The following is a 12623-nucleotide window of genomic DNA, read 5'->3' on the forward strand; positions in this document are numbered from 1 at the left end:
AGGCGGGAGGATCACAAGGTCAGGAGTTCGAGATCAGCCTGGCCAATATGGTGACACTCCGTCTCTACTAAAAATACAAAAATTAGCCAGGCATGATGGTGTGCACCTGTAGTCCCAGCTAGTTGGGAGGCTGAGGTAGAAGAATCACTTGAACCCAGGAGGTGGAGGCTGCAATAGAGGTGGAGGTTGCAATAAGCCCAGATCGCACACTGCACTCTAGCCTGGGTGACAAAGCAAGACTCCATCTCAAAAAAAAAAAAAACAGAATCAGTCCTAGCCTGGGCAACAGAGTGAGACCACATCCTGTGATCGCACCACTGACTCCAGCCTGAGTGACAGAGCAAGACCTGTCTCAAAAAACAAAACAAAAAAAAAGATGTATACCTGCGCATGAATCTATCACTATATACCTAGAAAATACAAGCATATCAACTAAAATACTAAAAGCAATTTTTCAAAAGTCATCACTAGAGTACAGTAGATGATAAATATGAAACTCAACTGCTTCCTTTAAATAATCAGATAATACAATTGATGAAATAGCCTCATAAAAACAGAAGCTCTTTCCCTCCCTCCAAAATGTTTTTAGAAATAAATATAACAAAAATATAAGTTTCTTAAAAATAACAAATATGCATATCAACAAGAAACACAGATATGACAAGATGAAAATCATAAATGCCACTAAAGGGTATCAAACATCAAATAAATGGGAAATCTATCTTCCTAGAAAGAGATACGCTATTGCAAAGTTATCAATTATCTTCTAAATTAGTCTACAAATGCAGACCCTCTCAATCAACATACCACCAAGAATTATTTTTAGAAGTTGACAAAAATGATTCATGTCCACTTGGAAAATTCCTTTAGAAGTAGAGTAACAAAGCAGCACTTCCAGGTATTAAATATACAATGAAGGGGAGGGAGGTCAAAATAGCATAGTATCATAAAAAACACAACAAACAAAAAAAGAAAATCCTGACATAGTATAAATATATTTGGGGATTTACTACTGATAAAGGCAGTTTTTTAGAGGTAAAATGATTATATATGAAAACCACAGCTGGGTGCAGTGGCTCACACCTGTAATCCTAGTACTTTGGGAGATTCGGAGTGGAAGGATCACTCAAGCCCAGGAGCTGGAGACCAATCCTAGCAACATAGTAAGACCTCTATTTCTATAAAAAATAGAAAAATTAGCTCGGCACAGTGGCATATGCCTGTACTCTTAGCTACTCAGGAGGCTGACGTGAAAGGATTGACTGAGGCCAGGAGCTCAAAGCTGCAGTGCAGTGATCATGCCACTGGACTGCATGGGCGACAGAGCGAGACCCTTCTCCAAAAAAGAATAAAAAAGAAAAACACAACTGCGTCAAAATCACTGCACTCATACTGAAATTGAGCAATTATCTCCACAAATAACTTGTCCAACATAAATAATAAAAATACTGGATTTCTTCCATCCCCCTTTCACAGTTGCCTCAAGAATTACTAAGGAATGAAATATTTCACCTAAATGTACTTTATCACGGATTTAAAACTTGCCTTTTTACAGTTTGGAATTTTATCCCTTTAGAAATACTTCAGAAATTAATTGAACTGCAAAGACTTCTGGCTCAAAATGTTTGAACAAATGTTTACCTTAACTTCCTCACATACATGACATATGGAAACAAAACTAGTTCTCACTGTTAGAGATAAGTTACAAGTATGGAAAGGAAGGGGGAAAAAAAAAACAACTTAAGAGTGAACCTTGTGGTGCTGGATTAGAATTGCATAACAGAAATATGCAGATGCTCCTCGATTTACAATGGATTTACATTTGGACAAACCCATTATTTAAGTCAAAAGTATCATAGGCTGAAAATGCACTTAGCACCCCAATAAAACCCCTGGTAAAGTCAAAGAAGTATAAATCAGGGACCACTGTATATATTTATAGATATATAAATAAAAATAGATGTAAATATGTGTAAGTACATAAAAGTATTTCCTAGCTTTACATATGAAGAGGGCCTGAGAGTAGCAATACCCAAAGAGCAACAATGAACACAAGCCCCCAGATCTTGGCTTCTAAGTACCATCTTCCACTAAAAACAATCAGGAAAAGTAGAAGATACGTTAGAACATCTAATTGTGCTAAAACAACAACAACAACAACAACAAAGCAGTGCTCAAAAAAGGAAGAGATATCAAAAACAAAAAAGAAAATAAGCCAGGGGGTTCTCACTGGCCAATCAAGAACAATTTGAGCACCAAAATAAATAATAATGGATTGTGTCCCTGTGAAGATAAACCTAGGTACATGCAAATAAGTGAATTCAAAATATGACAAAACAAAATATTTACATAGTTTCAAAGCACCTACCACAAAATATTAATTAATTACAAACAGGGAAAGAATACCTTAAAAAGGGCAAGTCTGGCAGCCACAACTTTAATCACATAAAGTGAATACCATAACAGGAGAAACTGAAATTGCCTGCTACCTGATAAGATGTAATAAGAAGAATGCAGCATCACTTTTATGATAGCCCTGCCGAAGATCTAATCATAAAAATCTAATCAAAGATCTAATCATGAAAAATATCACACAAATGAAAATTGAGGGGTATTCTACAGAATAACTAGACCTGTTATCTTCAGATCTTCAAAAGTGCCAAGGCCTTGAAAGAAAAAAGAAAGAAATTATTGTAGATTGAAGGAGAATGAAGAGATGACAACAAAATGTAACACATGATTCTAAATTGGAATCGTTTGCTGTAAAAAACATTATTGGGATAATTAATGATGTTCAGATGTTAGTAATATATTCATGTTAACTTTCTGATTTTGATGGTAATTATGTCATTATATGCAAGAGGATGTCCTTGTTTGTAAGAAATAAACATTAAAATATTTAGGGGTGACAGGCTGGGCGCAGAGGCTCACGCCTATGATCCCAGCACTTTGGGAGGCCGAGGCGGGGGGATCATGAGGTCAAGATATCAAGACCATCCCGGCTAACACAGTGAAACCCCATCTCTACTAAAAATACAAAGAATTAGCCGGGCATGGTGGCGGGCGCCTATAGTCCCAGCTACTCGGGAGGCTGAGGCAGAAGAATGGTGTGAACCTAGGAGGCGGAGCTTGCAGTGAGCCAAGATGGCACCACTGCACTCTAGTCTGGGTGACAGAGTAAGATTCTGTGTCAAAAAAAAAAAAAAAATTTAGGTAACGACAGGGCATCGTGTTAGCAACTTAGTCAAATGGTTCAGGGGAAAAAAATGTTCAAACTTTTCCATATGTTGGTCATTGTTTCGGAAATTAAAATTTAATTTAAAAATATCTATAGCAGTGCTGAAAACCTGGGAAGGGTATACCTACAGATAAGAACAGAAAGGAATTCATAAAGAATACAAAATAGATTGGGGTCGGGGAAATAACAAAATGCAATATACTTGAGGAACCAGATACCCAAAACAAGAAAGTGGCATCTCCAAAAAAGATGAGTTTTCTTAGCAAGGAGGATTAAGAGAAGTATATACTGAGCAGTCAGCCAGAGACTAAAACCATAGTAGAACACTGTGTAGCTAAAGCCTCTAGTACAGCTCTATGTACGTAGGAGGTGTGACACTTGGACAGCCTGAGTATGAAAAAAGGAGACTGCCTCCTGAGGAACAGTAAGCACCTGTAACAAAAAGTCAAGCTACGCACATACCTTCAAAGAGAAACTCATTAAATATTTCTCCCTTTCCTCTTCTAAGCAATCACCAAAGCCAGAAGGATTCATTGGGCTGGGAACATACATTTAAAAAACTAATACAGTGGAGACTAGGTCATCATATAAAATCTAGTATTGGAAGAAAACACAAAAAGCATGACAGATACACCAAAAGCACAGTAAGATCAAATTTTCTGTAGTGTTAGTAGAATAAACAAAAGACAATGTTAAAAGAACATCTCAGAGATTAAAGGTTACATGTAGACCAAAAATAAAGCTAAAAAACCAAAATTGGGCCAGGTGCAGTGGTTCATGCCTATCTATAATCCCAGCACTTTGGGAGACCAAGGAGGGAGGACTGCTTGAGACCAGGAGTTCAAGACCAGCCTGAGCAACAAAGTAAGAACCCATCTCCACAATAAAATAAAAACATTAGCTGGACATGGTGGTGCATGCCTGTAGTCTCAGCTGAAGGTGAGGTGACAGGACAGCTTGAGCCCAGGAGTTCAAGGCTGCAGTGAGCCGTGAGTATGCCACTGCACTCCACCCTGGGCAACACAGTGAGATCCTGTCTCAAAAAAATAAAAATAAAAATCAACTTCTATGAATAACAAGAATTCTTAGAAACTCTATTCCAGGCCGGGCGCGGTGGCTCAAGCCTATAATCCCAGCACTTTGGGAGGCCGAGACGGGTGGATCACGAGGTCAGGAGATCGAGACCATCCTGGCTAACACGGTGAAACCCCGTCTCTACTAAAAACTATAAAAAAAAAACTAGCCGGGCAAGGTGGCGGCGCCTGTAGTCCCAGCTACCCGGGAGGCTGAGGCAGGAGAATGGCGTGAACCTGGGAAGCGGAGCTTGCAGTGAGCTGAGATCCGGCCACAGCACTCCAGCCTGGGTGACAGAGTGAGACTCCGTCTCAAAAAAAAAAAAAAAAGAAACTCTATTCCCAAAACAAGTAACAAAATAACTGAAAACAAATGAAAATCAAGCAAGTGGGCTAAAAGATCAAGCTTCAACACTCCCAGAATCCAATACGAAAGACAAGAAAAAAAATTAATTAATGAAAGTTCCATAAATCCCAACTTCCACCTAAGTTCTTGAAGTGCAGTCCGTAGGCCCTGGAAGTCCACAGTCTCTGGAAGTCCCTGAGACACTTTCAAGGAATCTTCCAGGTCAAAACTGTGTTTATAATAATATTGAGATGACATTTTTCCCTTTTCCATTATATTTACATTTTACACTGATGTTGCAAAAGCAATGGTGGAAAAAACAGCTAACACCTTTACCAGAATAAAGGCAATGCCTTCAAGCTGCACTAGCACCACTACATATTCCAGCTTTTTTTTTTTATTTTATTTATTTATTTATTTGAGACACAGTCTTGCTCTGCTGCCAGGCTGGAGTGCAGAGGCGCGATCTCAGCTCACTGCAACCTCTGCCTCCCGAGTTGAAGCAGTTCTCCTGCCCCTGCCTCCTGAGTAGCTGGGATTACAGGCGCCTGCCACCATGCCCAGCTAATTTTTTGTATTTTAGTAGAGACGGGGTTTCACCATGTTGTCCATGGTCTCGATCTCCTAACCTCATAATCTGCCCACCTCCCCCTCCCAATGTGCTGGGATTACAGGCGTAAGCCACTGTGCCCGGCCATTCCCAGGTTTATTTCTAAATGCCACTTAAGAGTATCTTTAATAAAGATATTTTGTTTCTGTATGCTACTGTATAATGAAATATGTCAACATTTCTTAAATATGTTTAACTCAATGAACCCATATTTTCCAAATGATCAAATGCACGCTGTTACAAAATCATGAATGGGTAAAATATTTATCCGAAGTACAAGATAAACTAATGGATTTTAAGGTAACGACAAGAAATAAAAAATTCACCGACATGGTCTCAGATTCAACATTGCCACAAATCTTTAAAAAAGTTACTGGTTACCAAATTTTGACATAACTACTTGTCAAATTTTGGTCTCAAAGAGTATCTACAATTATCCAAAAGAGTATGAAAATATTCCTCCCTTAGGCTGGGGAGGCCCAGGCGGGTGGATCACCTGAGGTCAGGAGTTTAAGACCAGTCTGACCAATATGGAGAAACCCCGTCTCTACCAAAAACACAAAATTAGCCAGGTGTGGTGGTCCATGCCTGTAATCCCAGCTACTCAGGAGGCTGAGGCAAGAGAATCGCTTGAACCCGGGAGGCGGAGGCTGCGGTGAGCCGAGATTGCACCACTGCACCCCAGCCTGGGTAACAACAGCAAACTCCATCTCAAAAAAAAGAGAAAATCTTTCTCCCTTTTCCAACCAAATACCTATATAAGACTGGATTTTGTTCATACACTTCAACCAAAAGAACATATTGTAACAGATGGAGTGAAGAAGCAGATATGAGAATTGAGCTGTTTTCTATTAAGTCAAACATAAGAGACTTGCAAAAATATAAAACATTGCCACTCTTTTTGCTAAATATTTTAGAAAACAATTATATTTTTATTAAAACAATGTTACATTGGCCGGGTGCGGTGGCTCAAGCCTGTAATCCCAGCACTTTGGGAGGCCGAGACGGGTGGATCACGAGGTCAGGAGATTGAGACCATCCTGGCTAACACGGTGAAACCCCGTCTCTACTAAAAAATACAAAAAACTAGCCGGGCGAGGTGGCGGGCGCCTGTAGTCCCAGCTACTCAGGAGGCTGAGGCAGGAAAATGGCATGAACCTGGGAGGCGGAGCTTGCAGTGAGCTGAGATCCGGCCACTGCACTCCAGCCTGGGCGACAGGGTGAGAATCCATCTCAAAATCAATCAATCAATCAATCAATAAAACAATGTATTAACGTGCAATAGCTTAGTATTTTCAAACAAATTAATTTTTTTAAATTTCTGTTTTGAGTCAAACCAAAAAGTTTGAGAACAGCTGTCTTAGGGCTATTACTATTTCTTGTAATTATGCCATATTATAACAGAGTGAACCCTCCTACAGACAAATGAAATGTACAAGGCACTTAGCCTCAAAGTAAGTTGTCCCAGATTACTTTCTAAGTTATTCAGTTGTCTTTCCATTTTTTTATTGCTTCACTGTAACATCACAGGTCATAACCTCATAATGGTGTAAATGTACCTTTCTCACCCCTTCTGGGACACCAAAGAACCAAAAACAGCTCATTATGTACATAAGTAAATGGGCTCTGAATAATAATGGCCCTAAAAGTGAAGTCCCCAGACTGTTATACCTGTTTTGATTAAGGAGATAACATTTTTTATTTTCTAGTTTTTCTACTACATTCAATATGTTTTTAAAGCTATAATAACCTCCAGATAAGTAGAGTCTTATTAAGTGAATTTTTAGATATTCTTCTTTTCTGTTGTCTTCCACACTATCACTGAAAGCCTGGGAAGGCCTTCATTCGATGGTATCTGAAACAAAATTTGAAGTGACAAAAATAGAGTGATAAGAGTACCACTGGGCTTATTTCATGAAATCAAAGAAAGATAATTTCAAATTTTTAGGGATTCTCCGACAGAGAAGACATCTAACTTGAAAGGTAGGACAGAGAGGAAAGTACAGAAAAGAAGGAACAGAGAAATAAATCTGTATGTTTTAAGAGGCCAAAAGTATAATAAAACAAGAAGGTAGAGAGGATTACAAAGTCTTAATACATAAGAATAAATAACAACCTGGTATTATCTTAGCAGTCAATTTTGAGAACACTAAAGAGAAAATGGAAAACTGAGGAAACAAGTATAAAACAAAGCAATGGCCAGGCGGGGTGGCTCATGCCTGTAATTCCAGCACTTTGGGAGGCCCAGACGGGCGGATCACGAGGTCAGGAGATCGAGACCATCCTGGCTAACACGGTGAAACTCCGTCTCTACTAAAAATAAAAAAATTAGCTGGGCATGGTGGTGGGCGCCTGTAGTCACAGCTACTCCGGAGGCTGAGGCAGGAGAATGGCATCAACACGGGGGAGGCGGAGCTTGCAGTGAGCCGAAAACTTGCCACTGCACTCCAGCCTGGGCAAAAGAGCAAGAGTACATCTCAAAAAAACAAAACAAAACAAACAAACGCAATATACTGATAAATATAAAGTTAAAATACTGGCATGTACACTTAGTTGAAATGCAAGGAGGATATTCAGAATTAAATGGGCTGTTAAAATAAGATCCCATAAATTTTTTCTACTGCATGTTTTGAACAGTTTTTTGAGGTGATAAACATAGACTAACACAGTTTGGAAAAGAGGGAAATGGCAAAATATAATTAAGAACGACCAGCTGAACACAGAAAAAATAGGCTAGGTAAATGAAGCTAACTATAAATATAGGAAGCTAAGGAATCAGAAGAGAAAGCTGAATAGCAGCTAGGTTTCTTTTTTACAATTAGGAAACCTAAGAAGAGACAGCTAAAAGGTGAATCTGAAAAATGGGAGTTATCCATAAGCCAGGCTCAGTGGCTCACGCCTCTAATCCCAGCACTTCGGGAGGCCGAGGTGGGCGGATCACCTGAGGTCGGGAGTTCAAGACCAGCCTGGCCAACATGACAAAACCTGCCTCTACTAAAAATACAAAACTTAGCTAGGCGCAATGGCGCGCACCTGTAATACCAGCTACTCGAGAGGCGGAGGCAGCAGAATCACTGGAACCTGGGAGGTGGAGGTTGTGGAGTCAAGATTGTGCCACTGCACTCCAGCCTGGGCGCAGAGCGCGAGACTCTCGAAGGAAAAAAAAAAAAGGAAAGGAAAAGACAAAGACATCTTTAGAGGTTTATAATAGAGATGTATTCCCGGAAAAAGAAAACGCAAGCAAGCATGTAACAGATTCGAGAAATGAATGAGCAAGGCAAAGTGTCAAAATGCAGGCAGCCAAGTAGGGTTTGTAAGGAGAATCTGGATAAGCAGCAATTACGAAAAAAAAAAAAAAAGAAATTGCTACCCAGCATCACTAAAATTCTGCATAATCCCAAATACTATGTAAGTACTGCCATAATCTATTTCCAAAACAAAAGCAGCTTAAAGTCTAAATCATATTATCCATAAGCAATTATTTCAAATAAGTAATTTTGAAATACATACCTATTTTCTGAAATTTTTAAGCGTATTTCTTAGAGGGTACTACTATTTACTACTAATAGTTCAATACCAACAATGTCTAAAACAATCAATTTTAGAGATTTACCAACGATATATGTGAAATGTATCTATAGTTATCACTTCATTAAGAAAGAGCATACAATGAAAATTTGGTTTCCATGTTTGTACCTCTATAAGTTTTTTATACATAAAGTTTACAAGAGTTTGATCTCAAATGGCAAGGAGACTTCATAACATAAGTACTACTTGAATCAGTTGAAGTCCTGAAAATTCATGATTACCTTCAATAAACAGAGCCTTTAAGTGTGCATTTTGTGCAACATACACTTTGGAAGTACTCTCTATTTGCCAATTTAATCTTAGAAAATCCACACCATACTAAGAAGAATATCCAAATTTTGAAGCCATTTAAAAATATTTTAACTGATGACTGTTCTTTTAACCTCTTTTCAAACCTTTGTCACAGTTTAAACAAGGCTTCGAAAATACTTATAGTTTGACAGTAGTATAAAACCTAAAATGTAAGTTAATTCAGTGATAAACTAACAGAATTCCAAGAAAAATACAAGTACATTATGCCTTGTTGAGGAGAAAAAAAGAAACACAAAGGTCAACACCTCACTTTATAAAATGTGTTGTCTGCACCGAAAAAAAAATCAAGAACTAAATCTAAAAACAGAGGTTTAAAGTCATTTTCAAGTGCTACAATACTCTTTTTATACAAAATTTACTAATAAATAATCATCTTCATAAAGCGATAATTCTCTATAAAGGACTTGCTCTATTAAGGTTTTGTTGCTTTTAAAGCCAAGTATAAGCCATATAAGGAAACTGAAGTTCAATGCCATTTATTTTGTTCAGTTCTTTCAAATGCCCAAGAATAAACTCTTTTGCAGCCTAATGATACGTTCCAAAATCATAAAGTATACAAGTTGTGCACTTTAAATTCTTTGATAAAGCTAGTTTGACTTAACAAGAATTACTCGATGGTTCACAAATCTTAACAACAATGAAAAAAAAAAATCTCCTGAGACCATGCCCTGGGGAGGAAAAAAAAAATCAAAACTACAGTAATTAATAAAAGACTGCCTTTGGAGATGTACTTAATGAAGCTGAAGTAGCAAAGAACAAATTGTGAAATAATTTGATCCTGATCTTTTAAACGTATTTTTTCTCTTTGAACTAAAGAAAATCAACTCTCTCTTCGGATTTCCGGTCATTACGTGAGACGGTATAGGCGATCTAATCATCAATATATATTCAGGATATACCTACCAACAGGATACCAAATTTATTCAATATATATTCAAAACTACAGTATTGCATTTCACCTCCCTGCACCGCAAAAGTACTGGGAAAAAAAGCTAAACAGAAAAAGACTAAAACACCACTGAAAAAAAGTTTGGGTTTGCTGCTATCAAAACTAGTCCCCATTGGTTCAGAAGTGTTCATAGCTCTGACTGGTGGAATGTCTGCCATGCTTCATGAATCCTGCCCCCACAGATGTAGGCAGAACCTATCTCTATTTATGCAGAACCGACCAAAAACATTTGGGCCAACACAAAAATGTAAATACCATACTACTCAAAAAGCACAGCTTTTTATCACAATCACTGTGATTCCCTTGAAAATCGTTTCAAGCGTTTTACTTCCCTTCCCATATAGTCTGTTGTGAACTGCACAGAAGTCCTATCAAATGTCTTACAGGTTGTTGTTATTGTTGTTTAATTATGTCTCTCTCTCTATTATTAGTCCTTACTCCTTTTTTCTTCGTAATGGATCAGTTACAAGAAAAGTCTAGTCGATACTTGCTTTCAATTAATTAAACAAGTTATAAGGGGCTAAACGTCTGAAAAAAAACAATTACACATAACTAAAGAAATATATTATCCTGAAAAACAACTAAGAATGACAAGATTTTTTGGTTTCTAAAATCTAACTAAATATACTGATCAGAGTTGGAAATAAAAAAATAAAAACCTCTATATACGATTAACGCAAGCGCCAATATAATCGGTATGAGTATAAACAAACGCGGCAGCCATCTCAATAACAGCAAATCAGTCGCTGCAGCGACCAAACTTTCTTCTCAAACAGAAGGTGCCAGGCTGAGCAACTTAATATACACTCTATACGTTCCAGAAAGCCAACACTTCTGGCCCCTGTGAACAAAGGCACTCCTCCTTCGGCTTGCTGAAAACTTTTTGTCCCACCGCATTCTTACAACCTCTTCCAAAAAATCCAAAGTCCAGATGGTGGGGCGGGGAGGGGGGAGAGGGGAGACGGGGGGTTGCAGTTCGATTATTTAGCCCCTCAATTATTATCCGCTACGATATGAAAAGAGGAGGATTTAGGGTAACTTGGAGAAAAGTGAAAAACACTAAAGGATCATCTCTTTTCCGAGTCACAAAGTCCCATGAACTTTGTGACTCAGAGACACTTTTCGTGAAAATTACCTTTCGGCGGGACAGCGTCTCAGGGCAGCTTTTTCAAGGCTTCGCTTGACATGATTTCCTTCCCTTCATTAGTCACTTTGGATCCAGCTGAATTTCTCTCTCGGGTGAGAGCGGATGTGGACTGGCCTCCCGCAGAAGAGTAGGTGGCTTTGGTGGGGGTTGGGGTGCGGGCTGGCTTCCTGGTCTCTAGTTTTGCAGGAGTTTCCCAGCCCCAACTAGGATCTCCGCCGAAAAAAAAAAAAAAAACTTTTCACTCGTGACACTGCCCGGAATTGCAGTGCGAAACTCACTTCCTGCCTCGGCGAGAAGCAGAATCCAGCTCCGTCCAGGAGAACCCGGAAAACCAGCTCAGCGCACACCGGGGAGGGGGAAGGGAAGGGACAGCCGCCGGGAGCCTCGGGCTCCGGGCAACCGGCGCGCCCTGCACACCGGACGGCAGCGGCACCCGGCCGGCGGGGGCTAGGACGCTGCCCGGGCGCTCGGCGAGCCTCGGCCGCGCTAGGCCGCCACCGCTTCCTCTCCGCCGCCCCCAGAGCCGGGCGGCAGGGTTATTGTCTCGATAGAGCTTGCCGCGCCCTTCGTCCGCGACACCGCTGCCGCCGCCACCCGGAGCCGGAGCCGAGGAGTCGGGCAGGCTCAATGGCGGCCCCCTGCCCGGGCCGTCCGTCGGGCCGTCCGTCCTTCCGTCCGTCCCTCCCCGCTTTCCCTACTCGCCCTCGAACCCTCTTCTCCCTCTCCCGTTTTCCCGCCGCCGTCCCTCCGCTGCCCTGCTAGTTCTCCTTCCCCAGCGGCGGTGGCTCCCCGAGACGCGCAGGGGGGCGGGAGCAGGCGGCAGCTCTGTCTTCTCACGAGCTTGCGGGGCCGCGGCAGGGGCCGAGTCTGCGTCCCGCGCCGCCGCGCCACATTCACTCGGGCGAGAGACCGCGAGGGGAGGGAGGATGGAGGGAGCGGAGAGAAAGGAGGAGGAATGGGGCAGGGGCGGAGGGGAGTTACTGCCTCACAAGCCTCGGCGGCAACAGCGCCACCGCCCCGGCCGCGACGGGTGAAGAGGCTGCGCGCCGCGGCTCCGCGGCGGGGGCGGGGGCGGGGCGGTCTCCCGCCGGCTTCGCCCCAACCGCCAACAGCCGGGCAGGAGGCCGGCGCGGGCCAGTCAGCGCGCGGGGGCGGTGCGGGCCGACGTCGGCGGCTGGGGGCGGTGGGCCGGGGGCTGTGGGAGGGGCAGCCGGCGGCCGTGGGTTCCCGTGAAAGGCAAGCCGTGAGGCCCGCTCCAGCCCAGGCTACCCGAGGCCTGCCTGTCGCTTCCCGCCCGCTCCCCGACCCCGCACTCCCCCACTTCTGAGCCCCCCAAGGTGGGGAACGCTGGCGACGCTGA

General features: G+C 41.8%; 1 protein-coding gene and 1 pseudogene across 6 annotated transcripts in view; both read right to left on the reverse strand.

Moving 5' to 3' along the window:
* The window catches only part of LOC111528893, a 31358-nt pseudogene extending 19982 nt beyond the window's left edge, over positions 1 to 11376 (reverse strand). Inside the window, exon 1 of the transcript XR_002727191.2 lies at positions 11252 to 11376. The product of XR_002727191.2 is annotated as a U6 snRNA-associated Sm-like protein LSm8 pseudogene (transcript). The remainder of the gene's footprint in view (positions 1 to 11251) is intronic.
* Positions 1 to 11445, reverse strand: part of ERBIN (erbb2 interacting protein) — a 144523-nt gene extending 133078 nt beyond the window's left edge. For 4 of the 5 annotated variants that reach the window (XM_023195761.2, XM_023195762.2, XM_023195759.2 and 1 more), the window contains exon 1: positions 11252 to 11384. The gene's annotated coding sequence lies outside the window, so the exon portion shown is untranslated. Of the gene's footprint in view, positions 1 to 11251 lie in introns of all 5 variants that reach the window. The other variant, XM_023195760.1, reaches the window with a different exon arrangement.
* Between the last annotated feature and the right edge of the window lie 1178 nt (positions 11446 to 12623).

Source organism: Piliocolobus tephrosceles, chromosome 4 (assembly GCF_002776525.5).
Source record: "Piliocolobus tephrosceles isolate RC106 chromosome 4, ASM277652v3, whole genome shotgun sequence".
Classification (NCBI taxonomy): Eukaryota; Metazoa; Chordata; class Mammalia; order Primates; family Cercopithecidae; genus Piliocolobus; species Piliocolobus tephrosceles.